Below are 22,710 nucleotides of genomic sequence, written 5' to 3'. Positions count from 1 at the left end.
AATGATTATCCTCCTTGAAGGAAGTGATTGCTTAGAGGCATGGAGAGCCATTAGAGAGCATACCCTACTGAGGTGAAGAGTCTATCTATCTTCCACAAGCTTTTTTATTGAGATTAGTTGCAAATCAAAATGACACATTAGACCACTTGTATATCTTCAAGAATGTGATGTGCCATTTGAGAATTTTTTATTAGTGAGAGACACAAGGAGAGCATGAGAGAACATAAAAGAAATGGACAAGATGAGGGAGTTGTAGCTACAAAGAAATGGTACAAAAGTTATTCTTGTAAAGGGACTATGGGAATTTTTTATTAGTGAGAGACACAAGGGGAGCATGAGAGAACATACAAGAAATGGACAAGATGAGGGAGTTGTGGCTACATAGCAATGGTACCAAAGTTATGCTTCTAAAGGGACTATGGATCTTCATCAAGATAGAGAAGGAATTAAGAAGGGCATTGCCTCTTTTTGAACGCTAAAATGGCACATGCATTGTCTAAAGGGAGATTTTACAAAGAGCAATAAGCTTAGTGACCTCAAGTCTCATGATTAGCACAAGTTCTTACAAGTGTGCTTTTGAAAACGTTGAAGGGATTTGTGAGTCAAAAAGCAAGGGCAAAGGGAAGCATAATAGAGCGTTGCTTGGTACAGAAGTCATAGGTATACATTACAGAGTTCCTTATGTGCATGGATTCTAGTATGCCACTCCTTTGGCACAATAAGTATGATGATTGTTTGGTGGCAAAGGTTTCTCAAGGAAAAGGGACTGTAAGAATGATGAATGAAATTTTTAGGGAGAAGGTAAATAAGCTTTGTATCCTCAATAGTAGTCACATGCAAAAATGGTTTCAAAGATATGAAGAAGCTAAAAGAGAGAAAGCAATTCTAGGATCGAATTTTTACATAAGACATAGTCATATCCAAGGGACCTGGCTCTTCTCCCCAATGACATGTCACATCATTGGCTACAAGAATGAAGCTGACAAAAATAGGGAGCAAGTAAGTGAGTGAGAGTAGAAGTTTGCAAGGGGATGTGATTTATTTGTAAGTTTCTTACTTTTTAATTTCTCGCTTACTTTTAATTTGCTTAAGGACATGGCCAACATCACTATAATGTACATCTTCATTTGTTCAATGCATTTTCATTATAGTACAAAAGGTACAGGTACATCATACAAGTAACACTTTCATGTGAAATGCATCAATTCAAAGAGGATCACATGTTATTGTGGAGTCATGACTGCCTTTACTATAATGTACATCTATATTTGTTCAATGCTTTTTCAATGTAATACAAAAGGTACATCATACATGCAACAATTGAGGATCACATCGCTATAATGTACATCTACATTTGTTCAATCCTTTTTCATTGTAGTACATCATGTAGGTAACACTTTCATGTGGAATGCATCAATTCAAAGAGGATCACATTTCATTGTGGAGTCTCATGACTAGCTTCATATAAGATAGTTGAGCAAGCACATCAAATTCCAATCTTCTTTTTCCACAATTAGATTATTATGTGACCATACAAGATATATATTAGAAGTTGAATTTAGGCATTTTAGTATTTCCATTCTTGTTGTAAAATGGTTTATAATTATCTAAAATGGTCTAAATGCTAGAGTAAGGAAAGATGGCAGTGGCTTTTTTAACATAGGTGTTACCAAACTCTAAATAGATCAAAGTGATACGTTTGTTTTTCTTCAACAATAGGAATAGGCACATAATCATAAATGAAGCTCATGATCTTAGTTTCAGGCATAGACTCTACTAAACTCTTGAAAAATAGAAGTGAGTCTTTTATCATTGTAAACAATGAGGAAAGAAGGTAGTGACTTTTTTGCTAGACTCTACCAAACTCGAAACAAATAAAAGCAATACTTTTGTTCATCTTGAATCGTGTGAATAGGTAGGTACACACACATATGAATTCATCTCATGAGCTTGCTTTGAAGAATAGGTAGGTACATAATCATAAAGCTCATGATCTTAGTTTCAGGCATAGACTCTACTAAACTCTTGAAAAATAGAAGTGAGTCTTTTATCATTGTAAACAATGAGGAAAGAAGGTAGTGGCTTTTTTGCCAGACTCTACCAAACTCGAAACAAATAAAAGCAATACTTTTGTTCATCTTGAATCATGTGAATAGGTAGGTACACACACATATGAATTCATCTCATGAGCTTAATCTCATATGAATTAAGTTCATGACCTCGCTTGAAGCATTTCTTCTATGCCTACAACTTAATTGATAATAATATTTTCATGTTGGTCGAAGTAAACCAACTTTTGAAGATAGAGATATGAATATGAAGATGCCATTAGTTCCAAATGATCATGAAATGATTCATTATAATCCAAGGGAACCACAACTAGTACATCTTCTAGCATATCTACACCATCAAAGGGGTTTTAGGTAGTATAGAACTTGATTATATATGCAAGTTGGAATAAAACTAGCAATAAACTTATTTGGCAGACTCGAGGGAGCATTGAGAAAGAAGCAATTTCTCATTTTATGAGTCTAATATGTTTGTATACACTTCACTCCTACCATCGAATGTAAACCATTCTTAGGTAGTACTCTTGAAACTTTGCCATGTCAATCTCTTTTTCTTTTCTTTTTGAGCTAATATGTAGGCTGATGTGGTCTCTGGTTATATATTTTCACATGTGTAGCGTTGACATTCCCTAGGGCATCTTGTTTGACTCGAGATCTCGCTCACTAGCTTCACACCCACGATACATGAGCCCTGACCAAATGGTTACAATAATCACTTGTGCAACACGTGACACAAAATGACATGATCAAAAGTCTAAGATGCCTACTAGTGAGGTATCATCGCTTGGTCCACAATTCATACGCCTTCGCTTGCTCCATGATTCAGATGCCGTGATTCAGATGATTCTTGTAAAAGGACCCTACAGCTCCAACTCTCCTCTCCTCCCTCTCCATTCCTCAAGCCACTCTTGCCCATTGCCATCTTCCCCTACTCACTCCCACTCCTTTGCAACCTTAGCAATACCAAATCCCACTCACCCTCACTTCCTTTCCACCCTCGACCCTCACCCCCCCCAAGTTACCATCACTCCTTGCCACTCACTTCCACCCTCAATCTCCCCTGTTCTTTTTAGCTTTTTCTTGCTTCCACCCCTACCTCCTTTCCACCTCCCCTTCAACCCTCCCCCAACCTATTCAAACCCCTGCTTCCTTCTACCCTCTTTTCGTCCTCCCTTCCCACTCAAAACAAGTTATTCTAGATGCACATAGATAGCATAGATGCGAGCATAAACTAATTAGAGGTGGTACCAACTTGCCACTCGCTACCACCAACAGGGTTGCCACCTTTGATCAAAACTAACAAATATCTTGAATCATAAAAGAAAGATACCAAACTCCCACTTGCCTCCCACTACCTATCCTCCCGACCCACTCTAAACAAGTTGGTCTAGATGCACATAGATAGCATAGATGGGAGCATAAACAATGTCAAGATCTAAATGGGCAACTTCAATGATAGTGAGGTATAACTAAGTAGAGGTGTTACAACGTGCCACTTGCTACAACCACTAGGGTTGCCACCTTATAATCAAACCTAACAACCTACCTTGGGTCACGAAAGGAATATATGATAACTTTAATAAGGTTGCCACCTTATGATAAAATTTAACAACCTATCTTGGATCATAAAAGGAATATATGATAACATTAATTTGGCTTTTGTTATACACAATGACCTAAAGAAATTCAAAAAGATGTGTAGACAATGAAAATTCATTTAAAATGTGTCCTAGTATTGAGCGTTTGGGCTACACATTCATTACTGAGCTCATGCCCATGCCTCCCTTGCATACTTGTTCCTATAGAGAATAAAAACTGAGCATTAAAGTCTAGCTGAAGTGAAATTTGTGTTCCTTCACAAGCTTATATTTACCACGATTGGCATTATTGTCCTAGAACTCGTCATTCCATTTCGATGAATCGCATCCTTGTGTTCACTCTTGTTTTGCTACGACTCTTAATCACCATGAGTTAGGTAATAGTTATCTTAGAGCTAGCTTGTGTTTACTCTCGTTTTGCTAGGACTCTTAATCACCATTAGGTAATAGTTATCTTAGAGCTAGCTTGCACCATCCCTAAGAGCTTGCTCTTCTCTAGATGGTTTAGAAACCTTTTCAGAATGGTCTTTTCTGGTATTGTCACAGAGCTTATAGGCAGCCTAAATCAATGTATTTCCACTTTGCAGAAATTTCATAGGATTTCATAATGCCTTCACTTCAACAAGCTCAATGCGACAAGTGAAAAAAGATTGGCTCCAAGCCATTGACCACTAAAAGGGCACAAAAGTTGCTGCAAAGGTCCAACAGATGGATACCATTGCCTGATGTGTCCTGTACAAGCTCCCCCTACCCATTGCAGTTCACCACTTGAAAACTGGAAACATGCCACATGTAAAAACAGAAACAAGAGATGATTGCCACTATATCATCAGCATCCTTGACAATCCACAAATTACTCCAGTTAAAATGATCTTGACGGTGACCATTTGGCTTTGGCACATCTGTAAACCTAACATGCTATTTATCTCAACGGATCAACATAACATCACCAAGTATACATGGACCTATCTGCATGTGACTTCTGCATCTTCCATAGGGCTCACATCCATGAAATTTACGGGAGATAATATGAAAACTATATCATCCAATCAGGACAGCTCCTATGATTGCACAGTAGGGAGGCCACCACAATTAGCCTTTATGCAGGCCAAAAAGCAGACCCAATATCCCCCAGAATCAATAGCACATTACTACAATCATAGCTAGGGATTCATACACAATGGTGTGCATTACTCACAAACTCTACCTGACCTGTAACTCGAGGAGGACAAGAATAGTTAGTATTGAACCAAGAGATTCACCATATCTCTCACTTCATAGATAACGAAGACATGCGTTTAGTTACAAACTTCCCAGCTTTCCCAATGCCACTACCAACCATATCTATGCCACCAGCCATCAGCTTCCCTGCTTCCTCCATTGCTCCTCCAATTGCATTCCATAGTTCCAGCAATGAGACCTGCTTCTGCAGCTTTCTTCTTAGCGTCCAGGAAAACTTTCTCTGCCTGCATGGCATCAACTTGCTCTACTTCCGTATAAACATGGTAATTTACCTGGGCATATCAAGACATAAACAAACCTGTCATTTATGTGATATCCAGAAATCCTTCTACTGTCATGGGAGAAGATAACCGTTCAATGGAAACCAACTCCTAAAAAGTGTATATCATTGAGAACAAACCATAGGACTCATCACATAATAATATTGCATTTTTGTGAAATGTAATAACTCTGTTTGGCAAACAGACATTGCAAAACCGCTACATTAAATGAAACTCACTCTGAAAGTTATTGAACCATGATCCTCTTTGTCTTCAACATAGTCCATGTTAAGGGATGGTACAAGAGGACACGTGAGTTCACTGGTCTCCTCAGGCTTTAACTTTACCAGGGGGTAAATTGTGACGCCAAGCAATTTGTCTCCTCCCACATTCTCATCCAGCACCTGAGGTAGCAGTCCATGCAGCTTAGAGAAGTACACTCTGCAGTGCCAAGCTCAAGCCTCCAGATATAAAGCATCTATAGTGCACTGAGACACAGATCACGCTAGGGGACCTTGCTTCCATGCTTGTTCGACAAGATGCAGTAGGACTCACGGAGACTGCAGTCACGGGGACCGAGCCCACAGTCTCCGTGAGTCCTACTGGTCAGAGCTGGAAAACGTGGTGATCATGCTCTAGGTGGAGTCACTTGGATACCAATTTGCAGAAATCGCAATCACAGAAAGCACTATGTGAACTGCCATTGAGTGGTTGTGCACAGAATAACATCAAATAATCACATCTTTTCTGGCTCAGAATGATAAGAAGCCTTCCGTGAGAGGACAAAGCCATAGACACCGCAACAGAGTGGGAACAAGCAGCCAGTCCACAATTCTTCTGTGTATGGCAAGATAATTCAATTATCCTCTCAAGAAGAATTTTAAGCATTAAGAATTCTCAATATCTGTAATACAAGCAAAAGCTTTCATTCTGTCTGCTGCTATTGTGTCAAAACTAGTCATGATCTTTTCTACGTCCAAACAAATCTCCCATTCACAGGTTATCGATGGAGGCAACACACCCCAGTTTGTTAATGTATAGTTGGTTTATGTATTGTTGGTCAGCCTGGGACTTTCCCTCAGCATGTTGATGTTTAGGTTGGCTTCTACTAATGACTGGAAAGCTAGCTGAAAAAAATACTAATGTCAAGCAGGGACAATTTGAAAACAATACTAATGTCATTAAGAGTACGGTGAATCATCTCATGGATGAGGGCCACCAAAAGATCGTACATTATGAAGCATGACAGTCTTGTGTCTGATCTCATAATATAAGAAAAGGCTTATGGAATTTCAATTTTAGAAAACAATTCTCAACGGTCAATCTGAGAACATGAACCATATGAGTCTTGAACAATCTTGGAGGGAAGCCTGGCTTAAATCATGTCCAGAGGATGATCTATTTCATAAGGACATCCCAATCGATAAGGCCGCATGTATGTCCAAAGGATCCACTGGCTCTTGCTCCTGTTCCTATCAGCACTTGGTCAACATAAATCTTCTCTCTCTATTGACATAGGTGAAACTTAATTAGTTTACTGTCTTATCTTGCTAGGTGCTTTGACCACTCCATTTGAGTTTCCCATCCTCCATAGGACTATGGAGTGGAAATGCCCTGCCCTTTGACATGCATTATATCCTCATATAGGATCTCACAAGCAGGGATTGATGCACTTATTCTAACACAAAAGAAGTCTAGATGCTATTTGGGTCGTGATGTTCTACCATTATGAGTTAGTCATAAACATTGTCAGTAATGTAGAAAAGCAGAGAGAAAGATGTGCTTAGGATAGAGAGTTCACAACACAAGCACTTCACACATTCAACGACTGTTTCATTCAAATGTATATGCTAATGTGTCTGACATTCCCAGTGCACAACCCTCACCCAAAAAGAACTGGTCCAAACGGCCATACTTAGTATTTGAGGATTGCTCGAGACCATTGACAGCTCAGTTGAGATTACAAACAAGGCCAGGTCATGGAGCATCTGTGAATCCTTCTGGTTAATCCATATACACGGCCTCCTTCAGTTATCCATTTAGAAAGGCAGTCGACACATCCACTTGGTGCATTATCCAACCATGGATGGTTGCCAAGACTAGCAGAAGTGTACAAAGACCAACCGGATAACAGGATTATGTGTGTTGAAGTAGCCGACACCTTCCCATTGTGTGAAAACTTTGGCAAACACAATCGTGCCTTCTGCCTTGTGACTCGCCCCTCCTCATCTAGCTTATATTTGTATACCGATTTGCATTGCACAAGTCACCTAGCAACTGACAGTTGCTTGTTGTCCGCCAATTCCCACGCAGCTCAAAGAGATAGATCGAGATCACACGTCACTTCAAACGCCAACTCAATCTGAGTGCATGCATGTATGGGAAGACATTTCCGGTTTGTATAATTGGGAGTAGCCCATGCAGATTTCGAGGGGCCTATGTGAATCACTTTGGCTACTCGGGCAGTTGCCAGGTTGATACCCTTGTTTTGTCCGGCTTCCAGGTCATGCTCGGATCTTGCAAGATGTAAGCTGATTGACTATGCCTTGAGTTTACAAAGATAGTTATAAGAATAAAAACCGCGAAAGCATGGAAGCCTTCAAGCATTAAAAACTCAGAAATCTATGTGCCATTTTTCAAGCCAACTGTTATGTAACCAAGGTGGTGGCAAGAGTTGCCTCCACATAGTGTTACGGCAATAATTGACATCTTTATGAGCTTTCACATTACTAACAGTATACTTTTAAAATAGTTACACAAATTCAGCATGGAATTTTCATCCAAATATTACAACCCATCACATTCAAACAAAGGAATCAACATTATTTGGCTAATAGATCTTTACTTGACTCACAAAGACAATCTTCTCTCAAACATATCTTGCAATGCAAGAGATTCCATCCCTCATGCTAAAAGAACAGGGTTGCAACATGCTTCACTTGGCACATGTATACCAGAGTTGCTGAAAAGACATGCAAGACCATGAGATGACAAAGAGATTATCACACTTCATCTTCCTTTCTCAGCTGGTATGCATACTCTGTTGGAGTTTGGAAGGTCACCTCCCCATCTGTGAGCCCCCAAACCAGGAGAGCATAGGGACGGGTGCAGCAAGAGAGTCAGGGATGGCCATGGGCATCTACAGGGGCAGAACTGACAGAACTGACAGGGCTGCCAAATGGGCAGTATGCTGGCTGCCATGTTGACAGCAAGGATTGCACAAAAGGTCTGGCAAATGGTTCCAACTCGAGCAGCATCAGCTTGGAGCACAAGAGACTCTGCAGGAACAGCCAGACGGAGCTGTAGAAGCTGGTCACAGTGCACCGGCAGGTCAGAGAAGTGCAGAACCAAAGAGCCTGCAAGAGAACTACCACACGGCAGTATTGTGCCTGGATTGGGGACCAGGTAAAGGGTGCAGAAAGGGCCAGAAACAGGCACCGCTGAAGGCGGGCCAGTGGCAGGCTGCCATGTTGGCGAGTCGGGCACTGAAAGTCTACAAAAGAAGCCACAGACCGGGTCGGCCCAATCTCTGGGAAAGTCGGGCAGGTCTGCTGGGATTCCAGCTTGTAAAAAGGCCCCATCCCTGGGGCATTCTTTATTCCAGTGTTCAGGCTTTCTGGTGCCTCAATTTGAGCTGCCACCACTGCAGCAGGGAGGTCCAGATCTACAGCAACAAGTCTTCACAAGGGGCTGTCTACACAGCAGCAAGGGAGGACGGCATCAAGGGAAACTTGTACCTCACCATTGGCTGCCAACACCGCAGCAAGGAGGTCAAGGATCACAGGGGCAAACACTGCCTTATGATAGGCTGTCCAAGGGAGCAGGAGGAAGGTGTGTTTGTGGGGTACCATTACGAGGCATACACAAGCTCTAGAAGAGCAACACAGGCTGAGTGTTTTGAAAGTGCCACGAGAAGGTAGGAGAAAAGGTTTTGGGAGCACGGGTCCACATCTAGTCAGAACGCTGATTGCGGGCGGCACACTGTGGCCCTATTGTGTCTATGATTTGGTCCATCCTTGGACAAGTATATATTACTGTTTCCTCTCTCTCTCTCTCTCTCTCTCTCTCTCTCTCTCTCCAGCATTATTCATTTACTGTTTGCACCTCTATCTCTCTCTACATTAGTACACATCATGGAAAGAAGTTGGATTTGAAGTTGACATTGTGTGATTCCTGAGCACTATCTTGTCTGATCTGCCAGGAACATTGGCTATAGCAAGCAACCTCCACCATTCTATCTTTTCTAACATACTGATGCCAAAAGCCCAAAAGTACCTTTCATTTCTTGTCATATCTGCATGCCATAGCATGCCATGGATGCCATCTCTCATTTTAACCAACAAGGTTGAAAAAAAGATAGTGTCCACTATTCACAGACATAGGTATATAAAACATATGTGCTAGAGTTGCCATGTAGAGAGTTTTGAACAAGGGCATTCCAAGAGTGCTGAAAATAAACAGACGTCACATGTATCCTCGTACCAATCATGAAAAAAAATCAAATAAGAACAAACTTGTGATGTTTATTTAGATGCAAGGAAGGCCTCAAAGAATCTATTGTGTGTGTATTAGAATTAGTCATTCAAATAGGGATGGTTGCTTGTTTCATTGGTACAAGAGAGAGAGAGAGAGAGAGACCTTTAAAACAAGGGATTGTGTCTCTTGATCCTCCACATCAAACTCAAATGTCTCGTTCCACTCTGGATTCAAGTTGTTTTCAATTACTTTGGTCTTACATTTAAAAAAAACACGAACATATGCAATGACGTACGGATCTGACTTGCCAAATATGTCTGTGTTCTTTAATGATTTTGCATTGAGCACTGTTACAGTCAACCTCCCTTGAAGCCTTAGCTCCAAATCACTGCGCATATAAGAAACAAGCATATGAAAAGGAAAAAATCAATATCAATATCTAAATAATTGCTTTGAGCATGATCAGACAAACAGTTAAAGTGACATCAACCAATGGAATGCGAGAATATTAAACCAATGTAAGTCCTGAGCAACTTTTTTCCTTTTATTTGTGAAATAAGAACTTCTAACTAAGTTTGCGAAAAACAAAGTACAAAGCAGCTATCCACGAGGATGTAGAGAGATGGAGATGGAGAGAGCAAAAACGATGAACTTTGTTGAAACGAAGTTGTAAGAATGACAGTAAAAGGGGCTGCAACATGACAAAATCCTAAAATCCTGGTTTAACCCAAACTATGATTCAAACTCACATAAACCTAAACTCAACCACTATTGTGGTTAGGGAGGGAAAGCTTAGAAGGAAACAGTGTCCCTGCCCCTACTAACTACTTAATACATTGGCCACTGCCTCAAATATTATATTATTTCCAACACCCCCTTGCAATGACAATGTCCTGGTGTGCAAGGAATGATCTCAGTCACCAAATGGAGTAAGCTCAAACCTTTGGGGAGGCTTCAAACTTTTCACTGGATAGAGCCCTGGTGAAAAACCTGCAACATTCTGATGTGTAGATCAAGCTGATCTCTCCTGCATGCACTTGATGCAATCTCTCTCTAACATAATGATAATGGATCTCAATGTGTTCGTGCGTACGTGAAAAATAAGATTCTATGCCACTACAATAGCACTCTGACTGTCAGTGAGTATGGGAGTAGATGGCTGCAAACCATCACGAAGATCTGACATCAATCTCTTAAGCCATGCACATGCAACTGTAGTTGTAAAGGCTACCCTGTACTCAACTTCACAAGATGATGTTGCCGTTTGTTGCTCAATCAAGAAATGCATGAACTCCCAATTAAAAAACAATTTCCATTGATGGAATGTCTAAAAACTGCAAGTCAGATCACGAGAATAAATACCCTACAAGTATCTGAAAACACGCTTTACAATATACCAATGTTGTGCTGTTAGGGTATGTGCCAACCTTGCCTTGTACATGTCAATGGTACCATCAGGTTTATCTTGATCTTGTACACACTTTGTCCCGATAGCTTTCTTTCCTATGGGAAGATAGAATCCAATTCTAACTTCATGGCTCCCGTCCAATGCTACTATCTTTAGCATCCTCAAAACTGTAAGGCTCATCTATATCATACAGTCAACTCATCCAAGCTATATCAGCATAGTTTGCTCCACCTATTCCTCTTAAACCAGCCCTTGTTCTATTGGAGAGAGGGGCTGAAATGCTGTCTTGCAGAGTTTGGAACAGCCATCTAGGGGCTGTTCTAGCTTCTGTGAAGCAGCTCTCACCTCTCTTTCGCAAATCCTCATGTGCAAATAGGATGGTCCTGGATCTGATTGGGAGCATCCAAAGGCTGCTGTGCATCAGCATGTGTAGGCTGAATATTCTTATCTTCTACTAGCTACTCTGAAGTGCCTTCAAATTGCCAGTGGAATTAACCCTCCAAACACATCCTAAGAACTTGTAGGCAGCTGTCTATCAAAATCAGCCATGGACTGATCTGAGTTTTCTGCAAAAATCACATCTCTACTAACAAAACTTGTTCTTGTCTGAGGATTTGTAGAGATGTTAAGCTTTGCTCTCACTACTATGCCAACAAAAATGCACATGATGGGCTTATCATCCAGCTTGTGAATCAACACCTTGGCCCTGATCTTAGCGAAGCTTTTCAATGAAGCACTTTCCATAGGCTTCCCATACACTTGGACCCTTAACACCATCACCCCCATTCACAAGGCAAGAGATCCCATCAGCCTGGAAAACTACAGGACCATAATGATTGGAGATGTCATGTCTAAGATCTATGCATGAGTACTTGACCCAGAGGTTAGCCTTCATAGCCGTGGGACAGGTAGGCTTCCGGATAGATGACTGGACCCTCGATCATATACTTACTCTCAGGGGGGTCATCGAGGAGGCCAGGTCACAGAGACAGAAGGTCTATTGTTACTTTGTGGGATTTCCACAAGGCGTTAAACACAGTGCCGAGGGTCCTACTCATTAGACATCTACAAGAGCTGGGAAGAGATCGCTGGAGTAGTCATGGCACTCTATGAGAGAGTTTCGGGTCGGGTCCCGACAGGTGCAGGGTGGACAGAGGGGATCATGCACATCATTGGGGTCAAACAAGGTTGTCCGTTATCACCACCCTTGTTTGGCCTCTACATAGATGAGCTTGAGGCCTTTATTTAGGACACCCTAGGAGAGGCTGGTTGTTCCCAAGCAGGTTCCTTGCTCCAGATTATCATATACACCGATGGCGTGGTCTTACTCTCTTCCTCAGCAGAGGGTCTCTAGCGACACTTAGATGCACTTCATACCTTCTGTGAGACACATGATCTGAAGGTCAACGTTGGCAAAACCAAGGTCATGATCTTCAACACATCCCGAGCAGCCATGCACAAAGAGCATTTCACATTATGAGAGTTGTCAATGAAGCTGGTTGCATCATCCTACACATACTTGAGGCTCCTTTTCTCTAGCTCGATTTTCACAATGCAACCAACACTATAGGACCGACTCAGCAGGGGGTACGCCCACTGCCCAAACTCAAGCAACACTGTTTTCATTCTCAACTCCAAGACCCCCGAATCAAAACATTTATGTTTGACTATTTGGTTTGACCAGTAAGGATGTATGGAAGCCCTCGTTGGGGACCAGACCTATCAAAGACAGAGTGGGCTTGAGTTGAAAGGCTTCACGTTTTCATGCTTTCACGGATGATTCACAATAAGCCCTCAGTCCCACATCAGATAGTCTTGGCCCGCTACAACTCGATGCATGGCAACCTTTGTTGGGGACTAGACCTATCAAAGAAAGAGTGGGCTCGAGTTGAGAGGCTTCAGGTTTTGATGCTGTCACGGATGATTCACAGTAAGCCCTCAATCCCACATCAGATAGTCTCGCTAATACTCCCCCTTGCAACTTGATGCAGAATTTTAGGTTATCACGTATATCTGCCGCATTAGACAGTATGGCTCTTACACCACAGGGAAATGTAGGTCTCCTTGGTTGGCCTTGTCCTCATCCATGGCATTGGCCGTAGAGGGCGACCAGAGAGTGTTGGTATGCACGTAGATGCAGATGGTTTGAGAGCTTGGGGCCACACATAGACAAGTTACCTCCCTTCCAGTATAGCGTCAAGGCCCCTCCATCCCGCTTACACATCATGAGGTGAACCAAGTCATCCGAGAGGATCTCTTACGCTTACACGCATTTAGGACTTGGTTGGCACCTCGAGAGCTCCCTATCAAGCTCAATTTTTACAAAGACCACTACTTGCATATTTCAGCCAAGGGTTTCATCGATCCACCAGGATACACATGGATCCATACCCAGAGAGGGTTGCATCTGCTCCCTACGGATCACCAGGAGATCAAGTCAAAGGAGCCTTGCTTTCAATTGCCTTCATACTATGAACACCTCTTCAGGGATGGTTTCAAAGCCCTATCCAATCTCATGTCCTACCCAAATTGGTAGCCTTCATTCATGAGGCCGTCTGACACAAGGAATCGTTGCTCTAGGCATGTAGGTGAGATTAGAGCATACAACCAAACTCCTCTCAGAGCATGATCACTATGTTTTTCCAGCTAGATAGCATCGATCAGTTGGGCCTATGGAGACGACAGACGTGAGGACCTAAGCCAGAGATATGATAGATTTGCAAGTGGTCTCTTGCCACAAGGGAATCTTCCCTCCATGCTCATTAGACCGAAGACACGACCCATAAGAGTGACAATGGTCTTGTTTGCCATAGGGCCATAGCTAGGAGATGACAACGGGCCATGCCTACCGACAGCCGCCAGCACTCCATCACAAGTTTTATGCCACCACAGCAGCCTTACATAGCGACGCCCCTCCTCAAGATTGGCACCAGCTCGGAGTGTTTTACTCTTTATGTATTGGTGCCGTTATGATCATGATTATCGACTTTTCTTTTTGAATTCATCGTGGTTGTTGTGCCCGCTTAGCGACTCCACCCCTCATATCATTGTATCAGGTTTCTTTTAGTCTCATAGACCCTTTCGTCTTCTAAAGACTTTTAATAAATTTCTTTTCTTTCTTTCTTTCTTCATAGGGTATGAAGAATGGTTGGCATAAGACACTCTCTTGCCACCTAGAGCAGGCTGTAAATCAGCAAACAAACTCTTCCTTAAAGTGATGTGCCAAGAAGCCCCACTATCAGAATACTAGACTGCAGCTGAAACATCACTCACACTAAGTACCATAGAGGGCGAAGCTGCAATGGATTATTTGTTGGAAAGGTCACCTCCCCATCTGTAAGCCCCCAAATGAGGAGAGCGTGCGGGAGGGAGACCTAGGGCAGGATGTGCCCATAGAGAGATTACCTGGATGTGTGGATCTGGGACAGATCTGGAGCATTCATGGTTGGTGGGGTATCCCAAGGATGAAAGGTTGCATCAGGAGCAGCTCATGTGCAGGAAGATGGCGGGGACACAGTGTCTTGGATCAGGCCTGGCATGAGGCACACAATGGACTGCAGCAGGACACTATGAAAGGTGCGCTGACATCAGCATGTGTACGAAGCAGGGTACAAAGCTGTACGGATCTGTACGGGCTGCTGCAGGGCAGTGTACGGAAGAGGTATGGCCAGGACAAGGCACCGGCAAAGGGCTGCAGCAAGGCGCAGTATAGTGGGGGTCTATGGGCAGGTCTATGCCTTGCAAGCAGGGCTGGCAGGTTGCAGGACAGCAGCAAAGGAGCTGGACCCTGCATGGAACAAAGGGCCAGCAAAGGGCCCTTACATAGGGCTGGTTGGGCTGAGCCAACCAGGTCGGTTGGGCAAGCCAACCTGGTCTGTCCAGTCGGCCCAGTCAGGGCAGACTGGTCGGTATTTTTGCCAGGCCTCAGGGCCTATAAAAGGAGAGGCTTCAGGCCTCATTTCTCATCCAGCAACCAACAGTTCCAGGAGGCAGAAAGGAGCAGCAGGAAGCCACCCTCTGGGCCTATATCCAGGAGGTGAGAGGGTGCTTGAAGGGCTGCAGACTTAGCCAGGAAGGGCTGGACCTTGGCTGTCTTCTAGGGCAGCAAGGTGCTGAGATCATCATCACTTGGAGCAGCAGAGGAAGCAGCAGATCAGCCACTTGTGGGTCTCTATCCAGAAGGAGACAAGAGAGTTGTAGAGCTGCAGACCTAGCTCAGAGTGCTGCCCACCTAGGCTGGTGCAAAGACAACAAGGTGGAAGGGATCTCGACGGAAAGTCTACAGAAGCTCGAGGTGGAGCACGCGGGCTCGAGTCGAGAGATAGCCAGCAGATAGGAGAAGGACCTTGTGGTAAGATCAGAGGACCACATCATTGATGGGACTCTGGATCTGTCTCTTTTGTATTGTGTCCATAGTTGTGGACGGAAATATATATTTTAGTGCTTTCTCTATCTGGTTGGTTCATTGTCTATTGATGACTCTGCACACCTATTGTATGCACATAAGTAAAGAAGTTTGTGATTCCACACCCACACCACACTGTGTGAGCTCCTGGGCATTACTGTAAGTCTTCCGCTGCGTGTACCCTCTGTTGGGTATTTTCTAACATGGTATCAGAGCCCAAGTAGGAGGCTCATAGGTGTGGGAGCCTGAAGGCAGGGACCTTGCTGAAGGACGACCCTGATTTAGAAGCTCTAGGGAATCGACTTCCACGACTGGAAGAGGAGGGTGACTCAGGTTCAGTCAGTTGCATTTAAAGTTCGCAGTCCAAGTGATCTGGAGATGTACTTTTGTTGCAGACCTTGCCAAAGGAAGAACGGGTTGAAACAGACCCTCAGAGCATGGTGCCTGGAAGACTCCACGTTGTTCACTCACTATGAGGGGGACAACTGGAAGATCGTGACGGCTGGATTGCTCGAGTTCGAAGGCAGGAATGTGACGGAAGATGGTGGTGCCAAGAGGTGCTACCAGAGATGGACCTGTGTACCAAGATGGTGTGCGGAAGCGGAACCGGACCTGGTGGAGCACGAGCCACTGGATGAAAAGCCAGGAAAAGATTTGGACACCGAAAGGTTCCAGAGGACTACGACCGGGAGTTACTAGAGCATCGTCATCGACGTGTTGGCATTGGGCCGAGATGTGTCGGTGAGAGGGGGTGTTGGAAAGGTCACCTCCCCATCTGTAAGCCCCCAAATGAGGAGAGCGTGGGGGAGGGAGATCTAGGGCAGGATGTGCCCAAAGAGAGACTACCTGGATGTGTGGATCTGGGACAGATCTGGAGCATTCATGGTTGGTGGGGTATCCCAAGGATGAAAGGTTGCATCAGGAGCAGCTCATGTGCAGGAAGATGGCGGGGACACAGTGTCTTGGATCAGGCCTGGCATGAGGCACTCGGTGGACTGCAGCAGGACCCTATGAAAGGTGCGCTGACATCAGCATGTGTACGGAGCAGGGTACAAAGCTGTACGGATCTATACGGGCTGCTGCAGGGCAGTGTACGGAAGAGGTACGGCCAGGACAAGGCACCGGCAAAGGGCTGCAGCAAGGCGCAGTATAGTGGGGGTCTATGGGCAGGTCTATGCCTTGCAAGCAGGGCTGGCAGGTGGCAGGACAGCAGCAAAGGAGCTGGACCCTGCATGGAACAAAGGGCCAGCAAAGGGCCCTTACATAGGGCTGGTTGGGCTGAGCCAATCAGGTCGGTTGGGCCAGCCAACCTGGTCTGTCCAATCGGCCCAGTCAGGGCAGACTGGTCGGTATTTTTGCCAGGCCTCAGGGCCTATAAAAGGAGAGGCTTCAGGCCTCATTTCTCATCCAGCAACCAGCAGTTCCAGGAGGCAGAAAGGAGCAGCAGGAAGCCACCCTCTGGGCCTATATCTAGGAGGTGAGAGGATGCTTGAAGGGCTGCAGACTTAGCCAGGAAGGGCTGGACCTTGGCTGTCTTCTAGGGCAGCAAGGTGCTGAGATCATCATCACTTGGAGCAGCAGTTCAGGGAGCAGAGGAAGCAGCAGATCAGCCACTTGTGGGTCTCTATCCAGAAGGAGACAAGAGAGCTGTAGAGCTGCAGACCTAGCTCAGAGTGCTGCCCACCTAGGCTGGTGCAAAGACAGCAAGGTGGAAGGGATCTGGACGGAAAGTCTACAAAAGCTCGAGGTGGAGCACGCGGGCTCAAGTCTAGAGATAGCCAGCAGATAGGAGAAGGACCTTGTGGTAAGATCAGAGGACCACATCATTGGTGGGACTCTAGATCTGTCTCTTTTGTATTGTGTCCATAGTTGTGGACGGAAATATATATTTTGGTGGTTTCTCTATCTGGTTGGTTCATTGTCTATTGATGACTCTGCACACCTATTGTATGCACATAAGTAAAGAAGTTTGTGATTCCACACCCACACCACACTGTGTGAGCTCCTGGGAATTACTATAAGTCTTCCGCTGTGTGTACCCTCTGTTGGGTATTTTCTAACATTATTAGCCATACAGATGCCTTGAGACTATTTCTAGGGTCATGAAAGAAGAAATGAGCCTTGTGCTAAGCTGGTCTTGAAGAATTGGAAGGGCCTGCTGAGGAGAGAGCTTGCTGAGAAGAGGGAGAATCTCAAGGCAAGGCCAACTCTGGAAACTCAAGAAAGGGATAATGATCTCTGATTGTTGCTGCATTGATTGAGAATCAGTGACAGCAACCTATCTGCATGGTGCAACTAAAGAAGCAGGATGGATTAGGGTTACATCATGGCAGGAGATAGCTTTGATTTGACATAAACCCGCGTTAAATTTAGGATACCCTAGGGATGAAACTGCAGATGCCTACCTTTCCCCATCACACATGGCACAATTATTGAGAACAGCAGTCTACCTACTAGTCAATTCAAGAATTCTGATTACAGAAACAAGTAAACCCACACAATCCCACTGCAACACCAAATTGAATCTCAATACCTCAGATCTACGGGAGGCTGGGCAATTGGCACCACTATTCTATGTGGCCATTGCAATGTGTCTGTCAATGCTGTTTCAACTACATCCTGCAGAAATACAACATACAAACAACCAGTAGTTCAGATGCACAAAAGAATAACATCAAAAGTGCATTTTCCCGCCATTCACCATCAGATTATCTTATAAATGGCAAAACCGCAACTCAAACCAAGGCAGCACCAGCAGGAAAAAATATAGGCCAAGAAACAGAAAATGCTGTGAGGAATTTCATTTAAAGGGCCTACGCCAGTGCATTCAATAATATGCGACTGGATATATTAAGCCCATAAATTCAGTTCAGAAATTGGCGAGCAGAGTTCGAACAGGAAAAGCATATTGTATCCGTATACACTTTGAATCAACATATTTGTCATCACGCACCTCGATCACATCCGCAATACCAGGAACACCAGATAAGCTTCCACCAAGGAGCTTCAATGTGTATTTTATCTGTGGCTTAGGCTGCATTCAGCAAGTACAATTCTGTACAATTCCTTTATGTGGATTTTCATGGCAAAAAAGTCAAGAGAATAGCTCCAAATCAGCAGCACCAACACAATGACAGTGCAGGAAAATTTAAATGTCTTTGAATGACATGAGCAGTATGGAGACAGATTCATTAAATATCAGCCCTTCAAAATATGCGGAAGTCCAGCCTCCAGCCTCACTTTTTTTATTCTACTAAGCAGATTGACACTGTTTACCTGAGCCAAAAGTGCCACAGCTACCCCTGACATGCATGGTATGCCCTCACCAAGCTTGAAAATCACCCGAACCATGGCAAAGAACCTCAAGTTTTTTAGCTGCAAAGAGCCATTAAAAGTCACATTATGAGATTTCTCCATGTGCGACCAAAACAGAAATTAAAATGAGTAGAGATAACAGAAAGTTGTGTAACCATTAACCACTTATGAGTGATGATTAATCAGTTTTGAGTAATACTGAAATCAAGCATCACACAATGGAAAGAATCCATGGGAACAGTGAGTTTCCCCTAAATACACAAGGTGCGACCAATTGTAAGGTTCAACATGAGGAAGTCTTGCTATCATTATATTAGCTTATAATACAAGACTATATCATTATCTCTCTTTTTAGGGCAGTAGAGTGTATATGTTTAGGAGAAGTTACATGATGCTTCAGTAGATACAGCTGGTCTTTGCCACTGGCCAATGATTCGAAAACTAACAAAGAGGGCTGTCTGCATCTCAACCTCCCAGCCACGGGTTCCTTTGTGAGCTCCCCTCAGTTGACTCTACATAGTACATGAGATCTCTCCCATGCCCTCCTTCCAAATGGAACTCCCTCTTTTTGGAAACCTCCCCCATGTCCAATGCCTGCTATGTGGATCCTTCATATTGTGCCATGTGTCCATGATAGACCTTTCATTAAACTCCTCTCAGGGGCATTCCCAATTGCACCTTCAATTATTGCCTAGGCCTAGGAATACCCCCTAGACCCTAGTCTTCTAATCCACATTAGCAAGCAAGCCCTCTCGTTTCCCGCCTCACCTTAACTAAGCCATGGCTTTCGTGATTATGGCTGATGTAGCATTCCCTTCCCCTTAAGAATGATTTACTTCCTCGAAAACAAAATTAGGAAACCTCCTCTAGAGATTGCTTACCCTTTCCCATGTTGGAACTCTCTTCCGGTCTATCTTTCCACTTAGCCAAACATTCTTAATATATTGTATGTCTTATTCCTTTTTCGCTTATCTAAAATTCTTTCTGGTTCATGTGGTAACATAGCAAGCTTAATGAGTTCAACTAGGACTTCATTTCCAATGAGATTATCATTGTCTCCTATCTTCTTTTTAGCCTACTTACATGAAAAATTGGATGTACTCTACATTCCTCTAATAAGGCTAACTTGTAAGCAAGTTCTCCAATTCTCTTAAGTATTATAAATGGTCCACAACACCTAGGAGCCAACTTTAGACATTTATCTATCTTTAGGTATTTTGAAGATTCAAGCACCCTGAGATAGACTTTCTCATTTAATTGAAACTCCAACCTTCTACAGTGCGGGTTTGCATAACTTCTTGATCTATCTTGAGCCTATCTTATGCTATCTTGACAAAAACCTATAGCTGAATGCTTGGTGTACTAACATACAAACTCTAATATGGGCAAATGCTACTCCTAATTAATTTGTCTTTTACTTACATATGTCCTCAACGACATGATTGACCCTTTCAGTTTGACTGTCACTCTATGGATGATCAGCAGTGCTCATCTTCAAAGTAGTTTTCAACCTCATAAATACAACCGTCCAAAAATGGCTATTAAATTTAATATTTCGGTCACTAAGGCATAAACTATAGCATATAGTTCCTTCTCATACGCCGAGTAATTCCGGTGGGCACAGTCTAACTTTTTGCTTTCAAAAGCCACTAGTTGACCCTTTTGTAAAAATACCGCTGCAACAACAAAATCATTGGTGACTTTCAACCACGAATGGTTCATTGGGATCCACTAACTTTAAGATAGGAACTGATGCTATAGCTACTTTTAACTTTTTAAAACTCTTCTTTTGAGATTTATCCCATATGAATGTAGTTCCCTTTGCCTTAAGCTCATCCGTCATCATATCAGCAATTTTAGCATAGTCTTGGATGAATCTCCTATAAAACCCAGACAAACCCAAGAATATATGTAATTCTTCTAGGTCATTCAAATAAGGCCTTTACCTTTTCAAGATCAATACAAATACCTTCTTGGGATATAATATGTCCCAAGTAATTCACTTCTTTTGCAAAGAATTCACATTTAGTTTCTTTTGCAAAAAGACAGTTATTTCTAAGCAATTGGAAAGGATAAGGATATCATATGCTTAATCCTCTTTTTACTATAGATGAGGATATCATCTAAGAATACTACAAAAATTCTCCTAAATATGGCCTCAAGACACTATTCATAAGTGTCACAAAAGTTGTTGGAGCATTGGTTAAACCAAATGGCATTACTCTAGACTGTACCTAGTACAATATGATGTCTTGCGAACATCCTCTTCTCTAACTCGCACTTAGTGATATCCCGATCTTAAGTCAATTTTAGTAAAATATTTTCCTCCTTGCAATTGTTAAAAGAGCTCATCAATGAGAGGCATAAGATACTTATTTTGTATTGCGATTTTATTTAAAGCTCGGTAATCTATGCATAAACGCATAGTACCATCTTTTTTCTTTAAGGTGAGCTACTTGGTTGACTTTGGCCCTTCCTAAGATATTCAGCTAATTGGCTTTTGAACTCATGTTCTTCTCTTTAACTAAGTTCTATATGGAGGTTTACAAACAGAGGTAGATCCAAGAATTATATCTATCTTATGATCTACTTCTCTCTCAGGGGAAAACATCTTTAAATTCACCATTAAATCATTGAAAGAAGACTTATGCTTTTTGACATCATCAAGAAAAAGTTTACTTATTTTAAATCCAAACGAAATAAAATCACCAACAAAAGTAAGTTCACAGAGATATACCTCGCATGCTTCATGGTGTAGAAGTCGTTCCAATTCATATTGATAGCCTTGAATGTCCACCTCTACACCATGTATCATGGTGTCCCAAACCTTTTTATCACTACCCTTTGCCAAAGGGACCGCATATTTATGGACACTTGGACTCTCATGCAACTTCAATTTCTTAACTAATGAGAGTAGTTTAAGAAACTATGTATGGCACTATCATCGACCATAATTCTTACTTTTTGCCCCTTAGCTTTTCCATGCATCCTCATTAATCATGAGAATCAAAAGTGGATTGCCACATTGCCGATGATAGGCAACACATATGGGTGTCATCCTCATAATAAGCCTCTACCTCGGTATACTTTTCAATACATTTAGGAGTAATACATGTTCCGTGTGTACTTATTTTTGTGGAGGTTTCTTTAGGGCTTTAGCTCCCACCTGTTTGTTTCCAAGCAGCATGATCTTTGTCTAAACGTTTAAAGCAAAAACTTTCCTGCTTGGTCTTCTCATAATCTTCATTTTCTATCTTTGCATTTAAGGTTTCTTGGACGGCGCCTGAAAAACCTCATTATCAATCACCCCTTTCTTTTCAAATTGAGAAATTCATTGAATCTCGGAACAAAACCAGTTAAAAATCCCTGTAGTAGCATCATATATCTAGGCATACTTACGGCTTCCTCAAAGGTTTTGAAAGAATTTCTTCTCACCTCAATCTTGTAGATATATTTTAAACCCCTCATGAAACCTCTGATCTTTTGGAATTCATCTATTCCTTGTAACTTAAGGATTGCCTTTCTATACTTTGCTATGAACTGGACTAAAGTGTTTTTGCCCGTACTACCACACATCCCATGCCCTTTCCAGATCATTTTCAAATAAAAACTTCTTTTAGGAAAGCTTGCTCAAAGTCATGTTAGAAACATGGTGGAGAGAGAGAGAGAGAGAGAGAGAGAGAGAGAGAAGGTTAAGGTGTGAGGAAATGATGATCAAATGAAGACATGAAGAAGGCTTTCATTCATTCATCAAGTATGACATGATAAGTGAAGTACAAGCCTTATATAGGCTACTCACTCACACATTAGCACCATGTGCATACAGGTTCATTGCCAGAACGACTCAGTTTGTGTTGAGCCATATGGTGTTTGGTGCAACAGATGAGTTTCGCCTAAAGCTGAAGTGGAAGATTCCGACAAGCACAGAGCATGCAAA

The 22,710-nt window shown here is 42.8% G+C and overlaps 1 pseudogene across 1 annotated transcript in view; it reads right to left on the bottom strand.

Annotated features, from left to right (window-relative positions):
* Nucleotides 1-4,430: 4,430 nt before the first annotated feature.
* LOC147881851 (calcium-dependent lipid-binding protein-like) overlaps nt 4,431-22,710 on the bottom strand; it is a 37,340-nt pseudogene continuing 19,060 nt past the window's right edge. Inside the window, exons 6-11 of the transcript XR_015543959.1 lie at nt 18,735-18,833; nt 18,412-18,492; nt 17,992-18,077; nt 9,808-10,033; nt 5,409-5,573; nt 4,431-5,181 (exon numbers count right to left, since the gene is read on the bottom strand). The product of XR_015543959.1 is annotated as a calcium-dependent lipid-binding protein-like (transcript). The remainder of the gene's footprint in view (nt 5,182-5,408; nt 5,574-9,807; nt 10,034-17,991; nt 18,078-18,411; nt 18,493-18,734; nt 18,834-22,710) is intronic.

Source organism: Dipteris shenzhenensis, chromosome 30, assembly GCF_047967505.1.
Source record: "Dipteris shenzhenensis isolate YYH24624 ecotype China chromosome 30, Dip_SZ_1.0, whole genome shotgun sequence".
Taxonomy (NCBI): Eukaryota; Viridiplantae; Streptophyta; class Polypodiopsida; order Gleicheniales; family Dipteridaceae; genus Dipteris; species Dipteris shenzhenensis.
Note: the sequence above shows the minus strand (reverse complement) of the source record. Positions and strands in the feature narration are given on the sequence as shown.